Consider the following 22,921-nt stretch of genomic DNA (forward strand, 5'->3'; position numbering starts at 1 on the left):
TATACAACATTGAAAAGTGTATGAATGGTCACATCGAATGCCCAGACACATATAAGACTAGTGTAATAAACGCATTTATACGCAGAACCCTTACTCCACGTTGCTACTAGCGTAACATGAAGAACAGAGATCTACTGCTCTTTATACATGGACAGAATCTTCGCGTATTAATAAACAACAAAGTGACTAATAGAGGAGCGAACACCCATATCAGAAGATACTGAGAACAATGGAATAATAGAGAGCAACCGCAACAGCTAGCAACCCTCCCATAAAGTTCTATTACATATCCACTATGACCTCAAATATTAAACAAAAGAAGGAATAATAATATATATATAATATCAAGTGGAGAGAAACAGCCCCAGACCAAAAATTCCAATTCATTATTGACTACAAAACAAAAATGACTGCTGATTTAAAACTTAAGAACAGCCTCAATAAACATTACAACTCTCTCTTAAAAGTAAATGTGGTACACCAGTTTACACGCCTTAGTGAAGAGTGTCACCTTCGATCTACTTATAATGGTATGACCATCACAAAGCTTTCGAGAGGAATGACTTGCCATCTACAAGCTGGTGCCCCTAGAAACCATAAGTGTTCATAACACAACACTTACCAGGAACATGCTATTATATAATACAAAAATCCTGGTATCCACCACTGACCAAAGAAGATTGCAAATCCTGGAAGCTATACTCATAATATAAATAAGATCCACAAATCCACAAGGGCCGTGTCGAGGATTCGAACCTGCGTCCGAGAGCATCCCAGACACTGCCTTAATCGACTGAGCTACGACAGGGTTAAGAGTTGAAACCGAAGTTCTACTGAACTTACTGAACTTCAGTTCTACTGAATCCCTTGTGGATTTGTTCATTTCATGCATCACGTTAGTGTGATCTCTGTGTGTAAAAAAGATCCACTTTAAATATGCAGAATAACAGACTTCGTCACCCTGCCATAACTCACCAAACATCACCGGATAACGACGACATCTCTACAAGCACCATAGAACACATTCACAATATACAAGCTGAAAACAACAACACACAGACCATATACACTGACGGATCACTCAATACAGCTACAGGGAGGGCGGGAAGTGCTGTTATTGCTCATCAGCCCGATGGCAGCACAATTCACAGGAATATACGAATTAGTAACTGGGCATCCACAATGCAAGCTGAGTTGGTAGCAATACTGGTAGCACTTGAAATTATTGACAACATTGCAGTAGACAGCTTAATTATTTCCGACTCCCTTTTCTCATTACTAGCAATAAACAGTTTGCAATTAAGTAATATCGTGCTCGTTTCAGAAGCCAGACATAGATATATAAGCATACTTAACAAGAGGATAGATATAAAAATGTTGTGGATTCCTTCTCACATTGATCTGCAGTAAATGAAGACGGTATTGAACAGAATCTTGAATTATCAAATAGGTCCCTTAAAAGTGTCATTAGATGAGAACTCCTGGATGGATTTAAAGAAAGTAGAACAGTGCAAACTAGAACTAGCAGGTCCATTGTTTATCACAATGAAATGTGTGAAGTAAAACATGTGTATGGGGCAAGTAACAAAGTCAGTAGACTAACAGATGTTGTCACAGCTCGAATAAGACTTGGCTACAAGTATCTCTGGCAGTTCGGCTTGTATAGGGATCTAGATGAAGTAAAGTGTAAAGTGTGTGGATAGGCAGGGACACACACTCGAACACTATATCTTGGATTGTAGTAAAATTGAGCCATTTAGAGATAAATCTAAACTCACGCTGTATGATATGGTAACCTATCTTATTACCATGGATAAATTACCTGAAATCCTTGCTCTGTATCCATATTTCGCTTCCAGTAGATAAATAACATATGAGATTAAGAAACTCAGTATTGTGAAGACTAATAACAAACAGCAGCTCCTCTATGACTGTAATATTTCCATTGATCAAACAATTATGTATTAGCGATAAGACCAACCATTAATATATACTGACTTACTGTAAATATATAGTTCTTGAAATAGAACATCCTCTGTAACTAGCTGACATGTAACTATAAGGTGTGAAGGATATATGAAATTGTTTATGTAATAATCTAAGATGAGGTCTGATAAAGACCTTTTGTGCCCTCTGTAATGCTTTTTGCGCTACCGCTCACAGGATGAGTATGGGGTGCACAATAAACCAGCCGCAACAACAAGAAGTTCTCCCTCGCCCACCCACAGTACCAGAGAGTGAATACCAGCATTATCCTCATTTTAATAGGACTTAATTGAAACCCTCAGATTAGGCAAAATTGTAATTAATTTTGTCAATAAAGATGTAAATAATAATAATAAGAGAGTCTAGCAACACCTACTTACCCAATGTTTGATTGACTCTTTTTCCTTATTCCTACCTTATTTCCCTATTCCTTATCCTGTGTTTGATTGTCCCCGTGTTCCTTGGACCCTTCACCTCACCACACAAAACTTCACCACTTCCATATGTGTATTTAGCACACAATTGTACCTTATGTAATTGGTCCTCCATTTACGGGTTATTCATGCCCGTGCCACCTTTTTGGTGGCTTACTCTGTATCAATCAATCAATCATCAATCAATTAATCTTATGTATTCCATCTTTACCTGAAAATGTTCCAGAGTGGACCGAAACGTTATAGAAAATAAATCCTGAAATAATTACTAGTTTCTTTGCCATGAACTTTGGTAACTTGATTGTTGGTCTTAATACTGACACTAAGGAAACATTTAGAAGCCTCGAAAGCTTATACTATAAGATCAACACGCCAGCATCTTGAAGGTTATCTTGAGATGATTTCGGGGCTTAGCGTCCCCGCGGACGGTCCTCGACCAGGCCTTCTTTTGTTACACCCCCAGGAAGAAGCCCGTAGCAGCTGTCTAACTCCCAGGTACCTATTTACTGCTAGGTAACAGGAGCATCAGGGTGAAAGAAACATTTTGCCCATTTGTCTCCGCCTCCACCGAGGATCGAACCCGGAACCTCAGGACTACGAATCCGAAGCTGTCTGACAGCTGTCCACCCAGTTGTCAGGCGCCAGGTACTAACTACACATATTCCTTAGCAGTTCTCTAGCAGTGTCAGTGTAGGAGAGACGATATATATATATATATATATATATATATATATATATATATATATATATATATATATATATATATATATATATATATATATATATATATATATATATATATGATGATTATAATTGTAATTTGACATTGCAATGCTCTTCAATCACTTTTTGTGGTTGAAGATGATCTAATTCACAATGTTTTATAAATGAAAAGTACTCAAGTGGTTGTGGTTGAGTACTCCGTAACCCATTACCAGTTCTAACGCTGTTTATGGGGACAGACGAGTATGTTAGTATGCTGGTTACCATTATAAAAGTACTACAATCACCTACTTTAATTGAGTGCTCAATAACTCACTGCACTCCAGCCCTGGCTACGGAGTACAGAAAAAAATTAATACACGTTTATTAGCATTATATAAAACAAATAGCCAGATCTGTAGTATAAATATATTTAAAAAAATACCATTAGACACATATCGTTGTTCGCAGACAACTAACGATCGCTGTTAATACTCCAACAACAGCCTACTGCTATTCCAACAGCCTACTGCTGTTCCAACAGTCTACTGCTGTTCCAACAGCCTACTGCTGTTCCAACAGTCTACTGCTGTTCCAACAGCCTACTGCTGTTCCAACAGTCTACTGCTGTTCCAACAGCCTACTGCTATTCCAACAGCCTACTGCTGTTCCAACAGCCTACTGCTGTTCCAACAGCCTACTGCTATTCCAACAGCCTACTGCTGTTCCAACAGTCTACTGCTGTTCCAACAGCCTACTGCTATTCCAACAGCCTACTGCTGTTCCAACAGCCTACTGCTGTTCCAACAGTCTACTGCTGTTCCAACAGCCTACTGCTATTCCAACAGCCTACTGCTATTCCAACAGCCTACTGCTGTTCCAACAGCCTACTGCTGTTCCAACAGCCTACTGCTGTTCCAACAGTCTACTGCTGTTCCAACAGCCTACTGCTATTCCAACAGCCTACTGCTGTTCCAACAGCCTACTGCTGTTCCAACAGCCTACTGCTATTCCAACAGCCTACTGCTGTTCCAACAGTCTACTGCTGTTCCAACAGCCTACTGCTATTCCAACAGCCTACTGCTGTTCCAACAGCCTACTGCTGTTCCAACAGTCTACTGCTGTTCCAACAGCCTACTGCTATTCCAACAGCCTACTGCTATTCCAACAGCCTACTGCTGTTCCAACAGCCTACTGCTGTTCCAACAGCCTACTGCTATTCCAACAGCCTACTGCTGTTCCAACAGCCTACTGCTATTCCAACAGCCTACTGCTGTTCCAACAGCCTACTGCTATTCCAACAGCCTACTGCTGTTCCAACAGTCTACTGCTGTTCCAACAGCCTACTGCTGTTCCAACAGTCTACTGCTGTTCCAACAGCCTACTGCTATTCCAACAGCCTACTGCTGTTCCAACAGCCTACTGCTGTTCCAACAGCCTACTGCTATTCCAACAGCCTACTGCTATTCCAACAGCCTACTGCTGTTCCAACAGCCTACTGCTATTCCAACAGCCTACTGCTGTTCCAACAGCCTACTGCTGTTCCAACAGCCTACTGCTATTCCAACAGCCTACTGCTGTTCCAACAGCCTACTGCTATTCCAACAGCCTACTGCTGTTCCAACAGTCTACAGCTGTTCCAACAGCCTACTGCTATTCCAACAGCCTACTACTGTTCCAACAGCGTACTGCTATTCTTAGTCCCACAAATGATCTTTCAGTGAATATAAACTCTGTTTTTTTCAATACTTGCTGAAAACATTATGAGGATTAAAACTGAGAAAAATACCAAGAAACTACTAGTTGACCTGCACACAAACTGAGTGTTGAAACAAGGGCTAACTAGAGTAAATGATTTAAACTGGGTGTTTGAAATAGTTATTGACACAGTTGAAACGCTAGCAGTGCTTGTAGCTTTACAAGAATGTACTCCTCATCCACTAGCCTGTGTACCCCTAAACTACCCATTATCTTCTTGTATATGTACTTGTGTAAAGGAGGAAATGTAGATGTTTATCTCTTAGAATGTTCGGTAATACGTTTATTGCTTGTGATGTGTGTCTATGTATGTATTAACACGATGTACTGAACGTTGTGAGAATAGCTTGAGCTACCTCATCCCTTTGTGTGTATTTTACCTCAATAAACTTATTTCAATTTCTTGTATATGAATAAATAAATGAGTAAATAAATAAATAAATAAATAAATAAACAAAGTAGAAATAAACACGCCCATTACATCTTATTATTGCAGTAGCTGTAGGCACGCCTCGATTCAGCTGTTATTAATGCAGTAGCTGCAGGCACGCCTCGATACAGCTGTTATTAATGCAGTAGCTGCAGGCATACCCTCGATACAGCTGTTATTAATACAGTAAGAGTGGCACGCCTACTACAGTTGTTCTTACTACAGTAGCAGCGGATCACCACCCAATACAGCTATTCATATTCCCAGTAGTACTAGGAGACACACCCCAGTACAGCTGTTCTTACTCCAGTACTAGGAGACACACCCCAGTACAGCTGCTCTTACTCCAGTACTAGGAGACACACCCCAGTACAGCTGCTCTTACTCCAGTACTAGGAGACACACCCCAGTACAGCTGCTCTTACTCCAGTACTAGGAGACACACCCCAGTACAGCTGTTCTTACTCCAGTACTAGCAGACACACCCCAGTACAGCTGTTCTTACTCCAGTACTAGGAGACACACCCCAGTACAGCTGCTCTTACTCCAGTACTAGGAGACACACCCCAGTACAGCTGCTCTTACTCCAGTACTAGGAGACACACCCCAGTACAGCTGTTCTTACTCCAGTACTAGCAGACACACCCCAGTACAGCTGTTCTTACTCCAGTACTAGGAGACACACCCCAGTACAGCTGCTCTTACTGCAGTAGTGTTGGCTCACTAGCAGGTTCATGCAGTATGGGGGTCTTGGCTACTGTTAGGCATAACAAGAGAAGAACAAATTACTAGTGTTCTCCAGCCGCCTCCGTAAGGTGAGCGAGAGATCGATACTCCCTCCCTTGCCTCTAGTGTGGGGGGGAGGGGGATGAGGAGGGGGGATGAGGGGTGAGTCTGGCTGACCCCCAACCCCCTCCCCCCCCTCGCCATGTCTGGCTCACACTGACTCATCATCCGTGCCATCTCCTCGGCGTTTCGGTATATAAGCGACCCGCAGCGGAGCGTCGGTGCAGTGGACCACCCGACAGTGTACAAAGTATATAACAAAAGTGGAGATTATTCAGCCAGAGAGACTACAAGTGTGTGAAGGGCGGGACGTGTAGTGGGGGTGACGGGGGAGGGGTGTGCAGACGGAGGAAGGTCGATGACCTGCCCGTTTAACACAAGTGCCGGTTCAGACCATTTTCTCCCCAAATTGCTGGCGTCACTCTGGGCGTTTGGAGGGAGATATTAGACGGAGAGTGCGCGTGTGAGTGGGTAGAGGAGGTGTGCAGAGTGCAGAGGCAGCATGAGGTGCAAGATGAGGGTTGCAGTAAGTGAGGTTAAAGTGGTGGCGAGCGGCTGCGGCACCGGCCGTCTGTGGGGTCCCTGCCAGCCTGCCGCTCCGCCACTTCCACGCCGGGTCCCGAGCCGAGCACACCGCAGCTGCCGCCGCCGCCGCCGGCCGGCACGGCCCACCACGCCCTGCTGTCTGTCTGTCTCCCACCACCCGCGCTCACCACTCCTCCAGTACCGGAAGTTACACTTGTGAAGGAGGAAACGGCCCCAAGACTATATTTAGCTAGCCACGAGGCAGCTGACCGAGGCAGTGGCCACCCGTTACGTGACGGTGCCTCCCGCACCGGCCACCAGCCTCCGCACTGCACCAGCTGCTGCTGCTGCTGCTGCTGCTGCTCGCCCGCCACCCGTCACAGCGGCAAACACGCCCATACACTTCCGTGTGCTCCTTCGCTAACGTGGCACGCTTAATAACGCAAACAGCCTATGCCAGGCCACAGGATTCCTGGTGACAGACTCACAACCTTGGCAGGGAACCATGAGGTGAGGGAGCAGGCGCGGGCAGCCGTCAGCTGGGCGAGTGACAGGGGGAGGGGTAGGCAGCAGCAGCAGCACTCTGTAACACCGGCGTCAGGGAGGCCAACCTCACTCAGCAGCCACTCTCCCCCTCACCTCTCGTCATCGTAACTCAACCCTCAAAGTCTCCTATTGATAATGCTCACGCAAGCCTCCCGTCGCTGCCTAAGCCGAGTGCCGGTACTCTGGTGCCGTCCTCCTTCGGCCTCCTGATGTGGCACAAGTTTAACAGCAACAAATGAGGAGGTTGGGCCCGAGGGCCCCGGGAGTGCCGCCCTGGGGCCGAGAGGGCCGCGCCTAACACAGTTCCTCAATATAGCACGCCACGTGGCCGTCGGCTCGCTCCCTGCGCCGCCTTCCTGGAAGTGAAAGTTGGTCAGCCAAGGTTTGTCGTCGAGGTCAGTGTAGCCACACCTGGCCAGCCAGCCCGTCGCCTGCAGCCCGCGCCGCCCTCACCACGACGGATCTTAGCCCTAATGACTAACTTAACAGTGGGAAGAGTGAACAGTGCTAGAGATTGTCATGAGAAAAGTGGATGGTCAGTGGTGTCGGGAGCTGCAGGTGGGACCCACTGGCGCCACTCCGTGGAATGTGTTGCTTACACCTGTGATGCGTCGTCGCCCGGGGACACAAACATTTATATTGATCAGCTGCTGCCTCTCCTCCACTTGGAAGGGTAAGTGAAAAACTTCAGTAATACAGTTAAGTGACAACTATGACACATCATTCTTATTGTATAAACTAAATTTCTCTTCAGAATTGTTTTAACACAAATTACCCAAGACGCTGTATCAGATCAAGTTTACAAAGAATTCCACCGTTTATCATGGCGAAACATGCTAGATTCCGGTTAGAGATGAAAGTTAAATATATATTAATTTCTGAGGAGCTTGGAACGGCGCTAGAGACCTCGCCTGGTCGAAGGGCATTAATTGTCTTTATTATTTACTGGGGAAACATCATTGGTTGTCTCAGTTTCTTTTGTAAATGCGGAATTATAATCTTTCCGCCAGTTGGAATAAGACAATCTTCGAGAAGTGTTTTCATTGCAACATCCTTGAGAAGAACGCGTTGCAACCTTTAAACAACTGATGCAACAGTGGGCTGGATCGTGGGGATGCATTCATACATACAAATATAATGCTCTGAAGAGTGTTAATGTTTCATGATATGAGAGGTCATGAAACCTCTCTGTCCCTTGACCAGGCTGGGCACGCTTCATGCCACAAAAGCTAGGCGGGGCTGTCGCGCCCATGTGGTAATTAGGGTGTCAGGTCAGGTTTTGGACGAAGGGGGTAAGGTCGGGTTGATTTTCATTAAGTTGCCCATTGGAACATTAGATCAATTTTACATCACCTTAACAAAAATCTGAACTGTAAGTGACGCTCACATTGCCATCCACCATTGATGGCAATGGGTGGCACGAATCCATTTTGAATTCTACATATTTTAGGAAAGCAGCGAAGGGAATCATTATAATAGTGAATATAGTTGATAATAAACGGGACAAATGCCTGACATCAGATATATAGTAACTACAGCAAGCGGGCAGAAGTTGCCACGAAGATGCGATGTCGACAGATTCATTCGGGGAGAATTACTGTGATAAAATAGTTACTGAAGTAACGTAGAGACTGTGTCCAGCGCGTAACAGGTCATCCCTATACGTACCAAGAGAGAAGTAGGTCAAGTGTAAAATAATGCAGGAAGTAAGATTAACAGACAAATTAATGCTCAAAATAGCACATAGAGAGAAAAGTATATAGATATAGAGTAAGATTTAAAGAGAATCACTGCCCACAAAAAGATTATGTAAGAGAGAAGGAAAGAGGGGAGTAGACGGAGCGAGAGAGAGGTCCCGTTACTCCACCGTCTGGCTAGCGACGCTGCTGCTGCTGCTGCTGCTGCTGGTGTCTGCCTGCTTCCCCTCCGCGCACCTCCACCCGGCCTCGCGCAGGGCGAGCCCAGCCCGTCCTCATGGCCCGCCCTTTTGCTGCGGCCCGGCTCTACTCTGGCCCACCCAGCCCTTTGCTGGGGCTGGGCGGGCGGGCCCTCCGCTCTAGTTCAACTCTCAACTGTGGCCCACCTCTCTACCTGACCCCCTCAACTGAGGCCCACCTCTGGTCCAGAGCCAAGCATCTAGTGTAGTCTGACGTGTAGTCAATCCGTATAGTGACAAGACTAGTGGCCAGAATCATCTGGACTTACACCGGTGTCTGGCCATATGGTATGGGTTGAACATGTGTCCTTGCTTATGGGGCCCTGTTCAACGACAATACCTGATCCTATTGTAAGAATATACAAGTCAACGGGACACTACAATATGGCTCGGCCTTGTAGTGTGGCTCGGCCTTGTAGTGTGGCTCGGCCTTGTGGTGTGTGTGTGTGTGTGTGTGTGTGTGTGTGTGGGTCTTGCACTGTGACCCACTCTAGTAGCGGAGTCTGGTCTTGTAGTGCGGACCGTTTCAGTATGTACACACATTTTGCATTTGTGAGATAGGTGACTGTGAATGTTTTGTTTTCCACAGACCCTTTGATCTTCAAACTGTCTTAATATTGACACACTCCTCTCCCCTCCCTCACACACACACACACACACACACACACACACACACACACACACACACACACACACACACACACATACATACACATACACATACACACACACGCACACTTAATTTTCTTTCACCCTGATGCACCTGTTCACCTAACAGTAAATAGGTATCTGGGAGTTAGACAGCTGCTACGGACTGCTTCCTGGGTGTGTGTACTCACCTAGTTGCGCTTGTAAGGATTGAGCTCTGGCTCTTTGGTCCCGCCTCTCGACTGCCAATCAACTGGTGTGCAGATTCCTGAGCCTACTGGGTTCTATCATATCTACATTTGAAACTGTGTATGGAGTCAGCCTCCACCACATCACTTCCTAATTCATTCCACCTGTTAACTACTCTGACACTGACAAAGTTCTTTCGAACGTCACTGGCTCATTTGGGTACTCAGTTTCTACCTGTGTCCCCTTGTTCGCGTACCACCCTTATTAAACAATTTATCCTTGTCTACCCTGTCAATTCCTCTTAAGAATTTTGTAGGTAGTGATCATGTCTTCCCTTACTCTTCTGTCTTCCAGTGTCGTAAGGTGCATCTCATGCAGCCTTTCCTCATAACTCATGCTTCTAAGTTCTGGGACTATCCTAGTGCCATACTTCTAGAATTTTTTCCAGCTTCGTCTTGTGCTTGACAAGGTACGGGCTCCATGCTGGGGCCGCATACGAAAGCTCGTTGTGTGTGTGTGTGTGTGTGTGTGTGTGTGTGTGTGTGTGTGTGTGTGTGTGTGTGTGTGTGTGTGTGTGTGTGTGTGTGTGTGTGAAAAATTGACAGTTGAGAGGCGGGCCAAAAGCTAGAGCTCAAAGAGCCAAGAGCCAGCAAGGACAACTAGGTGAGTACAGTGCCAGAGCAATTAACAAATGGAATGCATTAGGAAGTGATGTGGTGGAGGCAGACTCCATAAACAGTTTCAAATGTACAGCGTCTCTGAGCCCAATAGGCTTAAGGACTTGTACACCAGTTAATTGACAATTGAGAAGTTGAACTAAAGAGCCGGAGCTCAACCTCCCTAACACGGCAAAGCGGACAGCGCTCAAGAATCGAGTTCACGGACCCGGGTTTGATTTCAGGCTAAGCTGGAAACAAATGGGAAGTTTCTTTCATCTGATGCATCTGTTCACTTAGTAGTGCTAAATGAATTCCTTTAGTCACTACACTGCTCCATCACCAGCAGCCTCATCTTGCGTATGATATAAACTAATATCAAATATAAGATGATTTCATAGAAAATAATAGTTGTGGCACCTTTCCGTCTCTTCCTAAAGAGATCTTCCTTCATTCCTCTTCCTTCTTCCTTCCTGTCATAGCCAAACATTCAGTCAATAGTTTGGCTATGACAGTCTTCTATTATTGTGGCTCGTTCTAAATCAGTTTTCGCGTCAGTACGAAATTGTAAAATGTATAGAAATTGTATATATATATATGTAATATATATATATATATATAATTCAAGCGAATATACTTCTAATTCAAACACGTAGGGAGATATATCTTCATTGTAATACTAAGTAAAAGAAAAGACGAAAAAGATTTACTGAATAAGTAAAACATGATTATTTAAGATGTCTGCCAGGGATGTTTCAGAAGGTTACGATGACACTTCCTGCAGCACTGTACCCTTCTTACCTTGAGGTGCTTCCGGGGCTCAGCGTCCCCGCGGCCCGGTCGTCGATCAGGCCTCCTTCACCGCAGTCACGGCTCACCGCCATTATACACTCACAAGTTTGCCCCTCGACAAGAATCTGGTATCAGATATTTGGTTGAGGGGAGGAGGCCAGGTCGACGACCGGGCCGCGGGGACACTAAGCCCCGGAAGCACCTCAAGGTAGCCTCAAGGTAGGAGGGCAGACATTTACCTCAGCAGCTTGTCGTCGTGGGTAACTAACAGTACGAGGTGGTAGTGGGCTGGTGTGGCAGAATGGCAGCCATTTTCCTTGCTTCGTTTTGCATATCAGTAAGTTAAAACAAGCCAAATATGTTATGACACCAGCCTTGTGGTACGCCATAACACATTACGTCCCATCTTAAGAGTTTTAAGATTCAGCTGTGTGGTATCTGGTCATGTCTCTCATTACCTTGATGGTGTCTCTTACGCTGAAAATTTTCTCCTCTATATGAAATCTTAAGGTTCGAATACAAATGAGCTGTGATTTCTCTTAGTTGTAAGTCTGGTGAGGCCGACTTGCGTGGCAGCCACGGCAGGAGGGACACTTGCCTGAGCTAACGGCACGGGTCTCTAGGTCGGCACTAATCCTTACAATTTTCTCTTCAAGTCAATCAAGATTTGTGTTCGCCCCGGTTGAAGATACTCATATCAGCGACTTATACAAGATGAGCCTATCCCTTGTAGCAACTTTCCTGGTTATCAACTGCGATTCGTATAATTTGTCATGAGTGAATAATTCCACGCCTCACATAAGTCTACCTAATATTGTGCGACTATGGTAAGGGAATTATCACTGCAAAAACGCTAAGCCATTACAACTATATAGTACTCTGAAGGGATGAGGATTTGGGATGGGACGGGGGAAAGGAATGGTACCCAAGCATTTACTGTGATACTAAGGACTTGAATTGGCTCTGAAGTACCGAACAGGAGAAGGGGTATATATTAGAATGGTTGGTGGTAGACTAAGAATGGAAATGACGAAAAGTATAAAAAGGGGATTAAATAGAATGATGAAAATCACATTGGATTAATTTAGATATAGACTTGAATTGCCTCAATTCAATTCAATACTCAAGGTTTGGGTAGACCAAGGGGCAGGAAGCTGGCTGCCCGTCATATGCCCCAGTACCCTATTGTTACTGATGAGTATTTTCATGTGAATTTTGATCTGGAGTACACACTGTCTTGGTGTGTACTACCACACACTCGACTGGTGGTTCCCTCAGGTATTACCATTAGTGTTAAAAACCATCTCCTGTTTTCTGTCCAACATTGCGATTTGTTGAGCTTGAAGCTGTTGTCCCTTAACTGAATTACATTAAGAACTTTTAAAGAAGTTGTCAGGATTAATATCTTCCAGTTTGTTGAGCATACCAAATATTTCGATGAGATCAGCGCTATTGTACCTAGTTTGTATAGTTAGTTGTGAGGTCCCTCAGCCGATCCTGGTATGAGTTAACTTAGTTCTCTGATAATTTTAGTTACTCTTGAGTTGAACTTTTCCCAAAGTAGTTATGTCCTTTTGAAGAGTAAAGTTTCTTGCTTGGAAACAGTAGCCCAGATGGAGGCGCACCAAGCATTTGTTGTACATGAGTGGAACAACCTGTCAAGTATGGTCAGCGGGGCAATTACAATGGGCAGGTTTCAAAAACCACGATGGGCAGACACACACGTCAAGATAAATGTGTATCTTGAGATTATCTTGAGATGATTTCGGGGCTTTTTAGTGTCCTCGCGGCCCGGTCCTCGACCCCCAGGAAGCAGCCCGTGACAGCTGATTAACACCCAGGTACCTATTTTACTGCTAGGTAACAGGGGCATAGCAGTAAAATAGGTACCTGGGTGTTAGTCAGCTGTCACTAAGCTGTCATTAAGTGTTAGTAATGTCGCCAGGAAAATGAGTTACTATCATACATATAACATTTGTCTGTACATATATTACACATAATGGTTATCAATTGCATAATGGGTGTCTATTTTGTGTAGCGTGTCATTAACATTCCCGCAGGAGCACCTAATTGGTTATTGGACGTCAAATGCCGTTTGTTCCTCACTATTTGACAAACGTTTAATTTAAAGTGCTTTTGCCTAGTTACAAGCATACGAAAGTTTACTGATTCGTCTAAGCTAAGAAGGCCGATGTGTCAACACAAGTAGTGTCAGGACATCAATAAGATGGTAGATGTGCCAAGCCAGTTACAGCCTCGCTCCTGTGCCAGGTAAGTCCACTTCGGGCTCACCATAGCCCGTGCTACTTGCAACTTTTTGTTCCCAGTAGCTGAATCTATAACAACACATGCCCAGCGCGCTCCCCCCCCCCCCCCCGGCACGGCCCGACACTATTCCTTCCCACATCAGCCGGTAGATCAACCTGTCCTCCTACAACCTGTCCTCCTACAAAGTACGTCGCTTTTCGCTCGTAAGCGTTACACAAGACCAAAAATTGTCGTACTGGAAAATGGAAGAGGCGCGCGAAAGTGACGTACTGTCCCGTTTTCCGTTTTAGGTCCTCTGGTAGGTTAGGAGAGGACACTTTAATAGACCGTTTTCTTGACGTTGGGAAACCTTAGGAGGACGGACTGGACGGGCTGAGGCCGAGTCCAAAGTCTCGTGCTTTATCACTGTAAATAATCCAACCTCCTACATGTAGCCTATTCAGTCCCAGAGGCTCCTTTGAGAAGCCGTTACTACTCATAATTCCTCCTTACCTTGTGTTGGTTTCGGGGCTTAGCGCCCCCGCGGCCCAGTCCTCGACCAGGCCTCTTGGTTGCTAATCTGGTCAACCAGGCTGTTGGACGCGGCTGCTCGCAGCCTGACGTATGCGTCACAGCCTGGTTGATCAGGTATCCTTTGGAGGATCCTTTGGAGGTGTTTTATCAGTTCTCTCTTGAACACTGTGAGGGGTCGGCCAGTTATGGCCCTTCTGGGGCTAAATATATTTGACCCATAAATGCGTCGTTCTATAACAGGAGCAGAAATACATTAATAGCCGAGGAATTTTTCATAGTTTAAAATTCTGTGAGAATTGCTGCAGCTTGAGTTGGTGTAGCGCGTCAGGTGGCGGAGTAGCTAACGTGGTTCTAGTAGTGGCCACGGTGGCCAGTGGGGGCCACTGTGGCCAGTAGGGGCCACTGTGGCCAGAGTGGTGGCCACTGTGGGCAGAGCAGTGGGCAAAGTGGTGGCCATTGTGGTCAGTAGGGGCCACTGTGGCCAGTAGAGTCCACTGTGGCCAGAGTAGTGGTCACTGTGTCCAGTAGGGGCCACTGTGGCCAGAGTGGTGGCCACTGTGGCCAGAGACTAGGTCAGCGGTGGTGCTGGCCGCGTGCAGGGTGTCATATGAATTTATTCTTAAATATAGAGACGATTAATATTTTTACCACAAGGTGGAGGATGCAGAGGATTGTGAATTATGTAGGGAATTAATGTGTAAATTCTGTATTAATTAACTAAGTTATATGTTTTATATGTTGCATACAAAATTGTCGCAATTTCTTGCGCACTGGTTATTGATTTTTGGTTGGGTGTGTCGAATGCTTTGGTAAAATCTTGACTTTAATTTCAGATGTTCTAGAGAGAGAGAGACATGCTTCCCACACATCACGTGAAACCTGCCGGATGTTACGTCATGGTAGACATTGGCCATCATGAACCCCTCACCATGACTGGTCAGAGCTTCGAAAGCGTCACAAAAATGAAGCGTTCCAATTGGTGCAGACTGCACGATGACGTCACGAAGAAACTCTTCATTGGCCAACTGTATTTGGTGACGTGTAGGCGGAGCAGTGCTGTGGTTGGTGGAGGCAGCAGCTGCCAGACCCAGCCAGACCGCGGCCGCGCTCACATGGGCCGGGAATGGAAGCCTCTCTCGGCTCCAGTCTGGACGCTTCCCATCAGCTGTTCGCAAGGGTTGAGCCGCAGCGGACGCCCATGGCCGGGGCTCCTGCCTTCCCTCTCGCATTTGTTACAGTCGAGGACTATCGGGAAGACTAGTTCCTCTCCAGCTGAGGCGCAATATTACTTAGCGGCAGAGAAGTGTGGGAGTGTTGCCGCTGGCAAGACAAAGTAGCCCTTATGCTACCCGCCTATTAGGATCAGTCAGTGAAAGTTCAACCGGCGACACCTTGACATCATCAGCTGCTGCTGCCGGCCGGCTTCTCAAGGTGAGTAGAACATTCTAGGCCGTGTTGGGGCCTCGCCCATACAGCCCCTTATGTCTGCCTCTGCCACCACACTGCCTCCTGCTCTCTCTTCCTCCACACCTCACTACCAAGACTCAACTTCGCCTCGTATTCATGCAAAATCTTCTCGAAAGTGCTAAGACGTATGATGTGAGAGGGAATGTGGCCTCTTTGGACTTCTCTGTGATCATATGTTTAACAAATTTTTTAAGTTCACAAAATTTTGAGACATTGGATTTTTTTTTAATTTTAGAGAGTTTACTGCAACGTGTTTTGTGTGTGTGTGTATTATGTGGGCCAACTGTCTACGGAGATTATAAAGTTATATACAGAGGCCGACCGATATGGTGAGAGTCATTATCAAGTGAGGTGACGTCTCGTGTTGCTCCTGGCTACCAGGCGTCAGTACCTCAGCTACCTTAGATGCGGGTAGTTGTTGTGGTGGTTACCAGGAGCTGGTGGTGTCTTAGTCCCAGTGAGAGAGAGAGAGGGAGGAGCGCCAGCTACCGGTGGTGGGTAGTGGAACTAAGAGTGATGGTGGCAGGAAGACCAAGTGAGGAGATGGCGATCAGGTGATGCCCACCGCGGGTTGCTGTGAGTCTGGTAACACCTTTGAAATACGTCAACTATTTTACAAGATTTGTAAATTGCTAAAGAGACGAGCGGACATTGGTGAGAGGGAGGGAGTGGTCCTTCCAGAGTTTCTCTTTGGTCTTGGGCCATCGTCATCACCGGCAGACTTTTGCTCTCCATTGATTTGTTAAACTTAGTCGGAAGAACATTGATACATTTTGATAACGAAAAATAGAAGGCTGCAAGTGAAAGTCTGCACTACTTATCAAGAGACTTCATTAATAATATTCTTTAAACAACAAAGTTCGGTTCTATTCATCGTTGCTCATTTTTAGTCAATATTTATGCACTTTATTGTAAGTATAATTTAATTTTAAACCTGAAATTTTAGGTTATAGCTGCATTTTAGTGATTTCTTTAGTAACATTAGTTTAGGACTAGTTCCCTTGTGTTAGTGGTTAGTAGGCTCGAGTTGTGATAACTTGGTCCAACAGGCTGTTGCTTGGAGTGGCCCGTAGGCCCACCTATCCACTACAGCCTGGTTGGTCCAGTACTTCTTTCAAAAATGTATCTATTTATTTTATCTAATTTATATAACAGTCTACTGTCCAAGACACAATGTGTGTGTTCTATGCGATAAATTCAACTTGGGACTTTTCTAGAAAAAAGCCCACAATTTTAGTAACTAAAGCGACAGATGGCATTATGTGCTAGGTCTAATACGTGGTATTGTGTGGTAGGAGAGGTGGTATGGTGTGGTAGAAGAGGTGGTGTGGTAGGAGAGGTGGTGTGGTGTGGTAGGAGAGGTGGTGTGGTGTGGTAGGAGAGGTGGTGTGGTGTGGTAGGAGAGGTGGTATGGTGTGGTAGGAGAGGTCGGGCAGACGGGACTTGTGTGGTAGGGCAGGTGGAATTGTGTAGTGTTGTGTGGTGGTGCAGGTGGTGGTATCGTCCGATTGGCCAGGTGGTGGTATCATCTGATTGGGCCAGGTGGTGGTATAATCTGATAGGGCCCACATGATATTACCGTAAACTCGAGTTATGAACACCATGAATACTTCAACATATGTAGGCCCAAATGAAGGGGGTCCTGTACGTCCTATCAGCCCATCCTCCTAAAATGAAAGTCCTTAACAATAACTATTTGGTGGTGGAAAGCAGCAATATATAGTGATGGATGGACTTGTATTACTGAATTTGGACGAACCGGAAACATTTTTATTCGCAGTATGAGACCTAACTTAGTCTCTTCTAGCAATCCTAGGGCAGGAATATTTAAGTTTGCTTTTAACCTTTTTTCTGGACTTCATAAAAATTATTAGTACAAAAAAGTGGATTACTGGTGGCCCATCACTAATTATTGGTACTGTACTTTAGATACTATAAATGGTTCGTCTCTTAAAAAAAAGGTACTTCTATTAGTCTGGCCTTCCAGTCAGAAGATTAAATAACATATTACATGGATATATTCGAATTGTTAAGTCGAATATAGGCCGAGTAATATAATTTATTTCTGTGGCTGGTTATTGTTTGAAATGTGTATTCAAAAGTGAACTGTGGATACCTGGTTGATACCTGGTTGATGGGGTTCTGGGAGTTCTTCTACTCCCCAAGCCCGGCCCGAGGCCAGGCTTGACTTGTGAGAGTTTGGTCCACCAGGCTGTTGCTTGGAGCGGCTTGGATGGAGACCATCCATGCTGCATAGTACTTGGAGGACCGGTCTGGTGTTATTATTGTTCATTAAACACGTTGATGTGGGGCAGGAGAGTGATGACAGCGATGTAGGTTGTGGTAGAGGCATCGCTGGAGCTGCCAGCACGTAATGGTGGCTTGGACGCGCACTGTCGCCACTTGCCATGCATTTACTGCACTTGTGGTCGTGTGGCGTCCGCTATGGCAACGGGAGGTGGTTCATGGCTTCCCTCCCTCCAAGCTCACCTCTGCTGTGAGCTCCCTCCCTCCAAGCTCACCTCTGCTGTGGGCTCCCTCCCTCCAAGCTCACCTCTGCTGTGAGCTCCCTCCCACCGACCGGCTCAGCCATTCATGCCTCGTATTAACTAGATATCCTTAAGATTACTAAGATATCCTAGATTAGCCTTAAAAATATCCTGGGCAGTGTAACGCCTTCCGTTAATTCTCATCCTCGGAGTTCCTTGTTAAGCATTAAAAACACTGAATTTACATTCTCTCGTGTTGAATGGGGCGAGATAACAGCTCAAGTACAAAGGTGGATGGAAGGCGTATACAAATAGAATTAAACAGATTCACAACGGTAAAAATCAGAACGAAAAATTATATCGGTAAACGTTAACTGCTTCAGTAAGGCTGTACTTCAAAGAGTAAATGTTATATTTACCTCTCGTGATCCTGTAGGCCTCCGGCCCTGTTCTTTTGATGCTCTTGCCTCGTAGATAAGTTAAGGTTGGCAGGCATCTAGAGTCGAAGACGCTTCCACGTTTGCTAGCACGCTGTAAATAATAATAATTATAATAATTTATTTAATTATTATAATAATTAAATAATAATAATAATTTATTTAGGTAAAGGTACATATATACAGAATGAGTTACAAGCAGGATGTTGGATTAATAGATGGGAGCTAGTATATACTATGCCCTAAATGCACTAATAAGCACAGCGTTTCGGGCAAGTGGTGTCGGGAATGATTGACACCTTGCCATGTGTTGACAAGTGTGTCGTCTTGTTCTTTGTGACACCTCCAGGATGTGAGCGTGTTGCTATGCGGCTGCCAGTTCTGTAAGACGTGTGGTGGCCGGAGTGGTCAACCGCACAACCACACACCGCTCACCACACCACTCACCACACCACCACCACACCACACCGCTCACCACACCGCTCACCACACCACTCACCACACCACTCACCACACCACTCACCACACCACTCACCACACCACTCACCACACCACTCACCACACCACCACCACCACCACTCACCTGTTGTTCCCGGCTGTGCAGCCTCGGGTCAGTCTGTGTGCTGCTTGCTTCACTCCATTCACATGTTATTAAAAGTTTCCCTGTCTTTGCCTTCTTGGAATAAAATGTACTGAATTTGAAGGGAAAAACGTAAGTTAGTGCTAATCTCCTTCCTAGCCAGTAGCCACCGACCAAGAACTCTACAATAAGAGGTTCTCAAGCGTCTGCGGTCATGGGGAAGGGGAGGGGGGGGGGTGAGGAGCGTCTGCGGTAATCCGGTTAGGGGGGGGGGGGGGTAGGGGGGTGAGCAGCTGTGGATATGTCGGGGGTGAGGGGGAAGGGGGGAAGGGAGGGGAAGCCATTGCGCTCATTCAGTAGGCTTAATTGATCAAGTTATCACAGAAGAGCTGGGCTGCGGGAGAGGAACTCTCGAAGCGACTGCAGGTAAACTACAGACAAAGCAGGTGAGGGGGGGTTGGGGTTGGGGGGGGGGGGAGGAAGTGGGTGCAATTGTGGTCATCAGTATTGCAGGTAAAGACGCCGTGAGTCACGCCTCGGACGATTTTGGTTTTGCCTTAACCTGGAGGGGTCAGCAGCCACTCCTCCCACACCACCACCACCACCACCACCACTACCTGCCTTACCAGTCTCTTGACGACACCCCCTCCCCCCACCTGGCTGCGGCCACTTGCACCTCCCCCCTGGCCACTTGCACCTCCCCCCTGGCCACTTGCACCTTCCCCCTAGACGTGGCCACTTGCACCTCCTCACCTGGCCGCGGCCACTTGCACCTCCTCACCTGGCCGCGGCCACTTGCACCTCCCCCCTGGCCACTTGCACCTTTCCCCTAGACGTGGCCACTTGCACCTCCTCACCTGGCCACGGCCACTTGCACCTCCTCACCTGGCCACGGCCACTTGCACCTCCTCACCTGGCCGCGGTCACTTGCACCTCCCCCCTGGCCACTTGCACCTCCCCCCTGGCCACTTGCACCTTTCCCCTAGACGTGGCCACTTGCACCTCCTCACCTGGCCACGGCCACTTGCACCTCCTCACCTGGCCACGGCCACTTGCACCTCCTCACCTGGCCGCGGTCACTTGCACCTCCCCCCTGGCCACTTGCACCTCCCCCCTGGCCACTTGCACCTTCCCCCTAGACGTGGCCACTTGCACCTTCCCCCTAGACGTGGCCACTTGCACCTTCCCCCTAGACGTGGCCACTTGCACCTCCTCACCTGGCCACGGCCACTTGCACCTCCTCACCTGGCCGCGGTCACTTGCACCTCCCCCCTGGCCACTTGCACCTCCCCCCTGGCCACTTGCACCTCCCCCTTGGCCACCTGCAGCACGAGGCACGACGCGTCACAGTTGCAGGCAGGAACAAGGTGTGGCTCTGGGATTAGTGCCCCGCGCTCCACATTTCTGCCCCATCACGAATTGTGAAGTTTCTCAAGGATGGGAATCATCTGGCGTCTCAACTGTTCTCACCACATCCCAGAACTCTTTCTTGTTCTTACTGGTCTTCTTACCTGGATCTTACTTGAAGACGGTCAGTAAGTTATTTTACTCCCCGAGCCCCGGCCTGAGGCCAGGCTTGACTTGTGATAACTCGGTCCAACACGCTGTTGCTTGGAGCGGCCTGGCAGACCCACATATCTGCTACAGTCCGGTTGGTTCGGCACTTATCAAATTGGTTCTTGAGGTCCACCTTTGTTCCGGCAATATTTCTAACGCTGGCTGCGAGAGTATTGAACAGCTGTGGACCTCTGTTCACACAATGCTCTTCAGATTGTGCCTATGGCACCTCTATTCCACTGCTTCTATTCTGCATTTCCGTATCTTTCGCTCCAGTATGTTATTCTACTGTGCAAATTTGGAACCTGGCCCCCACCAGTATCTTCCATGTATATATTATTAGATACTTTTCTTGGTTTCCTTTCCAGAAAGTACATCTTGAGAGCTTTGAGACGGTCCCAGTAATTTAGATGGCTTATGTCTATGCATGCCGTGTATGTTCTCTGTATTCCCCCCATTTCAAATTTCTCTCCTGTTCTGAAAGGGAAAGTGAGTACTGAGGAGTACTCAAGACTGGACAGCACCAGTGATCTAAATATTATTAGCACTGTTGTGGAGTCTCTGGTTTTGAACGTTCTCATAATCCATCTAATCATTTTTCTAGATGGCGGCATGTTGACTTAGTTACGCTCCATAAACGTTAGATCGTCGGAGATCACAATTGCCAGATCTTGTACACGTTGTTTTTCTTGTATGAATAAGTCTGGCTGTCTCGGATACCGGTTTCCTTTGAGTTCCTCATTTCTGCGATAGATGTATGTGGAACTTACCACTGTTAAGCATTGTTATTTTCCGTCGCCCAGTCGAAGACTTTATTGTTTCTTGCCTGCTTGTTCCTGCTGGTCCCCGTGTTCCTGCTGTACATGCAGTACTGGGTATATACATGTTGGGGTGTGGTGGGGTTGGGAGAAAGGATGCTGTGGTGTGGTGGGGGGCAGGATGCTGGGGAGTGGCTGAAAAAAGGATGTCAATGCCGTGAAGGTATTGAGGAAGGTCAGTGTTGGATTGGGTGGCATGGGGTCGGGGGGGGGAGGTTGCAGCCACCTTGGGTATCAGCAGAGCTCTCGCACACGCACTCACTCACAAAACTCAACTCACACGCACACACACGCGCACTGTAGTGTGGTTAGTACCTTGGATATAACCAACTGTTATCCTTGTCGCATGGAGTGTTAGTGAGTGGAGGGTGTGTGTTTACCTTATAGTGCTTGCGGCTTGGCCAGAACAGCACTTATACGCTCAGTTCTCGCATTACTAAGTGTATATATATTATTCAAACCTGCATGAGGCTCATATAATCGCTGTCTTACTCTGGATTAAGGCTTATTTGTTGCCAGACTTTGAAATCTACCTTCATCTTTAGTTTGTAACCTTAAGTAACCTGAAATCTCAAACCTGTATATATATATAATGTACGTACACCTAGATATATATACCTTGGTGACTATTGCAGCCTGCGCCGGGATTACAGAACTGTTGCATCCCAACAATGGTGGCGTTCACAGTTCACTAGCCAGTCACTACGTTGCCTCGCACCGTAGTGACTGTTGCTAGTGGAGCACACTAGCCACAGCGTTCCACGGTTACAGTACCCCGGACACAGAGCCGCCTTAAACCGACTAGCAGACCTGGGCGTTTGCTAGTCTAGGTGTGGGGCCTGGTGTAGGTTAAAGGGAGTGTGGGAGTGTGGTGTAGGTGGGAGACGAGGGCGTGGAATTGTGGTGTGGGAGAGGAGGGCGTGGGAGTGTGAGCGCACAATACTCCGAGAGGCAAGAACCAGCAAGGGGGGGAGAGGTGGGGGTGGGGGTGAGACCAGAGGCGGCGTGAGGTTGGAGAGGCGGAAACCATACCCTGGTGAGCTCTGGACCCAGACGCTTGTATTGATCTTCGCTGGTAACATATTCACCTTACATTGGCGGTCCGCGCCCCCTCCTCTCTCCCCACATCCCCCCTCTGTTTTCCTCTCCTCCCCCCTTCCCCATTTCACCCCCCCCTCTACTTTTTCCCTCTCCTTATTTATCCCTGCCTCACTCTCCCTCCATTTGTTCACAGGTCGGTACCGGATTCGTCTAGAGACGGATCCGTCTGACTAGAGTCAGCAGTTTTAAAGCTTTCCCTTTCCCACACAGCTCATCTTGAACCTTCTCCTTATCAGTTTTCCCCCCTAGAACACCATCCGCTAATCGATTTATAGTCAGGTCTCTGAATTACTGCTGAGTGAA

The 22,921-nt window shown here is 46.8% G+C and overlaps 1 long non-coding RNA gene across 1 annotated transcript in view; it reads left to right on the forward strand.

Annotated features, from left to right (window-relative positions):
- Window positions 1–5,464: 5,464 nt before the first annotated feature.
- LOC123765289 (uncharacterized) overlaps window positions 5,465–22,921 on the forward strand; it is a 44,762-nt gene continuing 27,305 nt past the window's right edge. The window contains exons 1-2 of the long non-coding RNA XR_011230257.1: window positions 5,465–7,840; window positions 15,003–15,600. This is a non-coding gene — a long non-coding RNA (uncharacterized lncRNA). The remainder of the gene's footprint in view (window positions 7,841–15,002; window positions 15,601–22,921) is intronic.

Source organism: Procambarus clarkii, chromosome 33, assembly GCF_040958095.1.
Source record: "Procambarus clarkii isolate CNS0578487 chromosome 33, FALCON_Pclarkii_2.0, whole genome shotgun sequence".
NCBI lineage: Eukaryota > Metazoa > Arthropoda > Malacostraca > Decapoda > Cambaridae > Procambarus > Procambarus clarkii.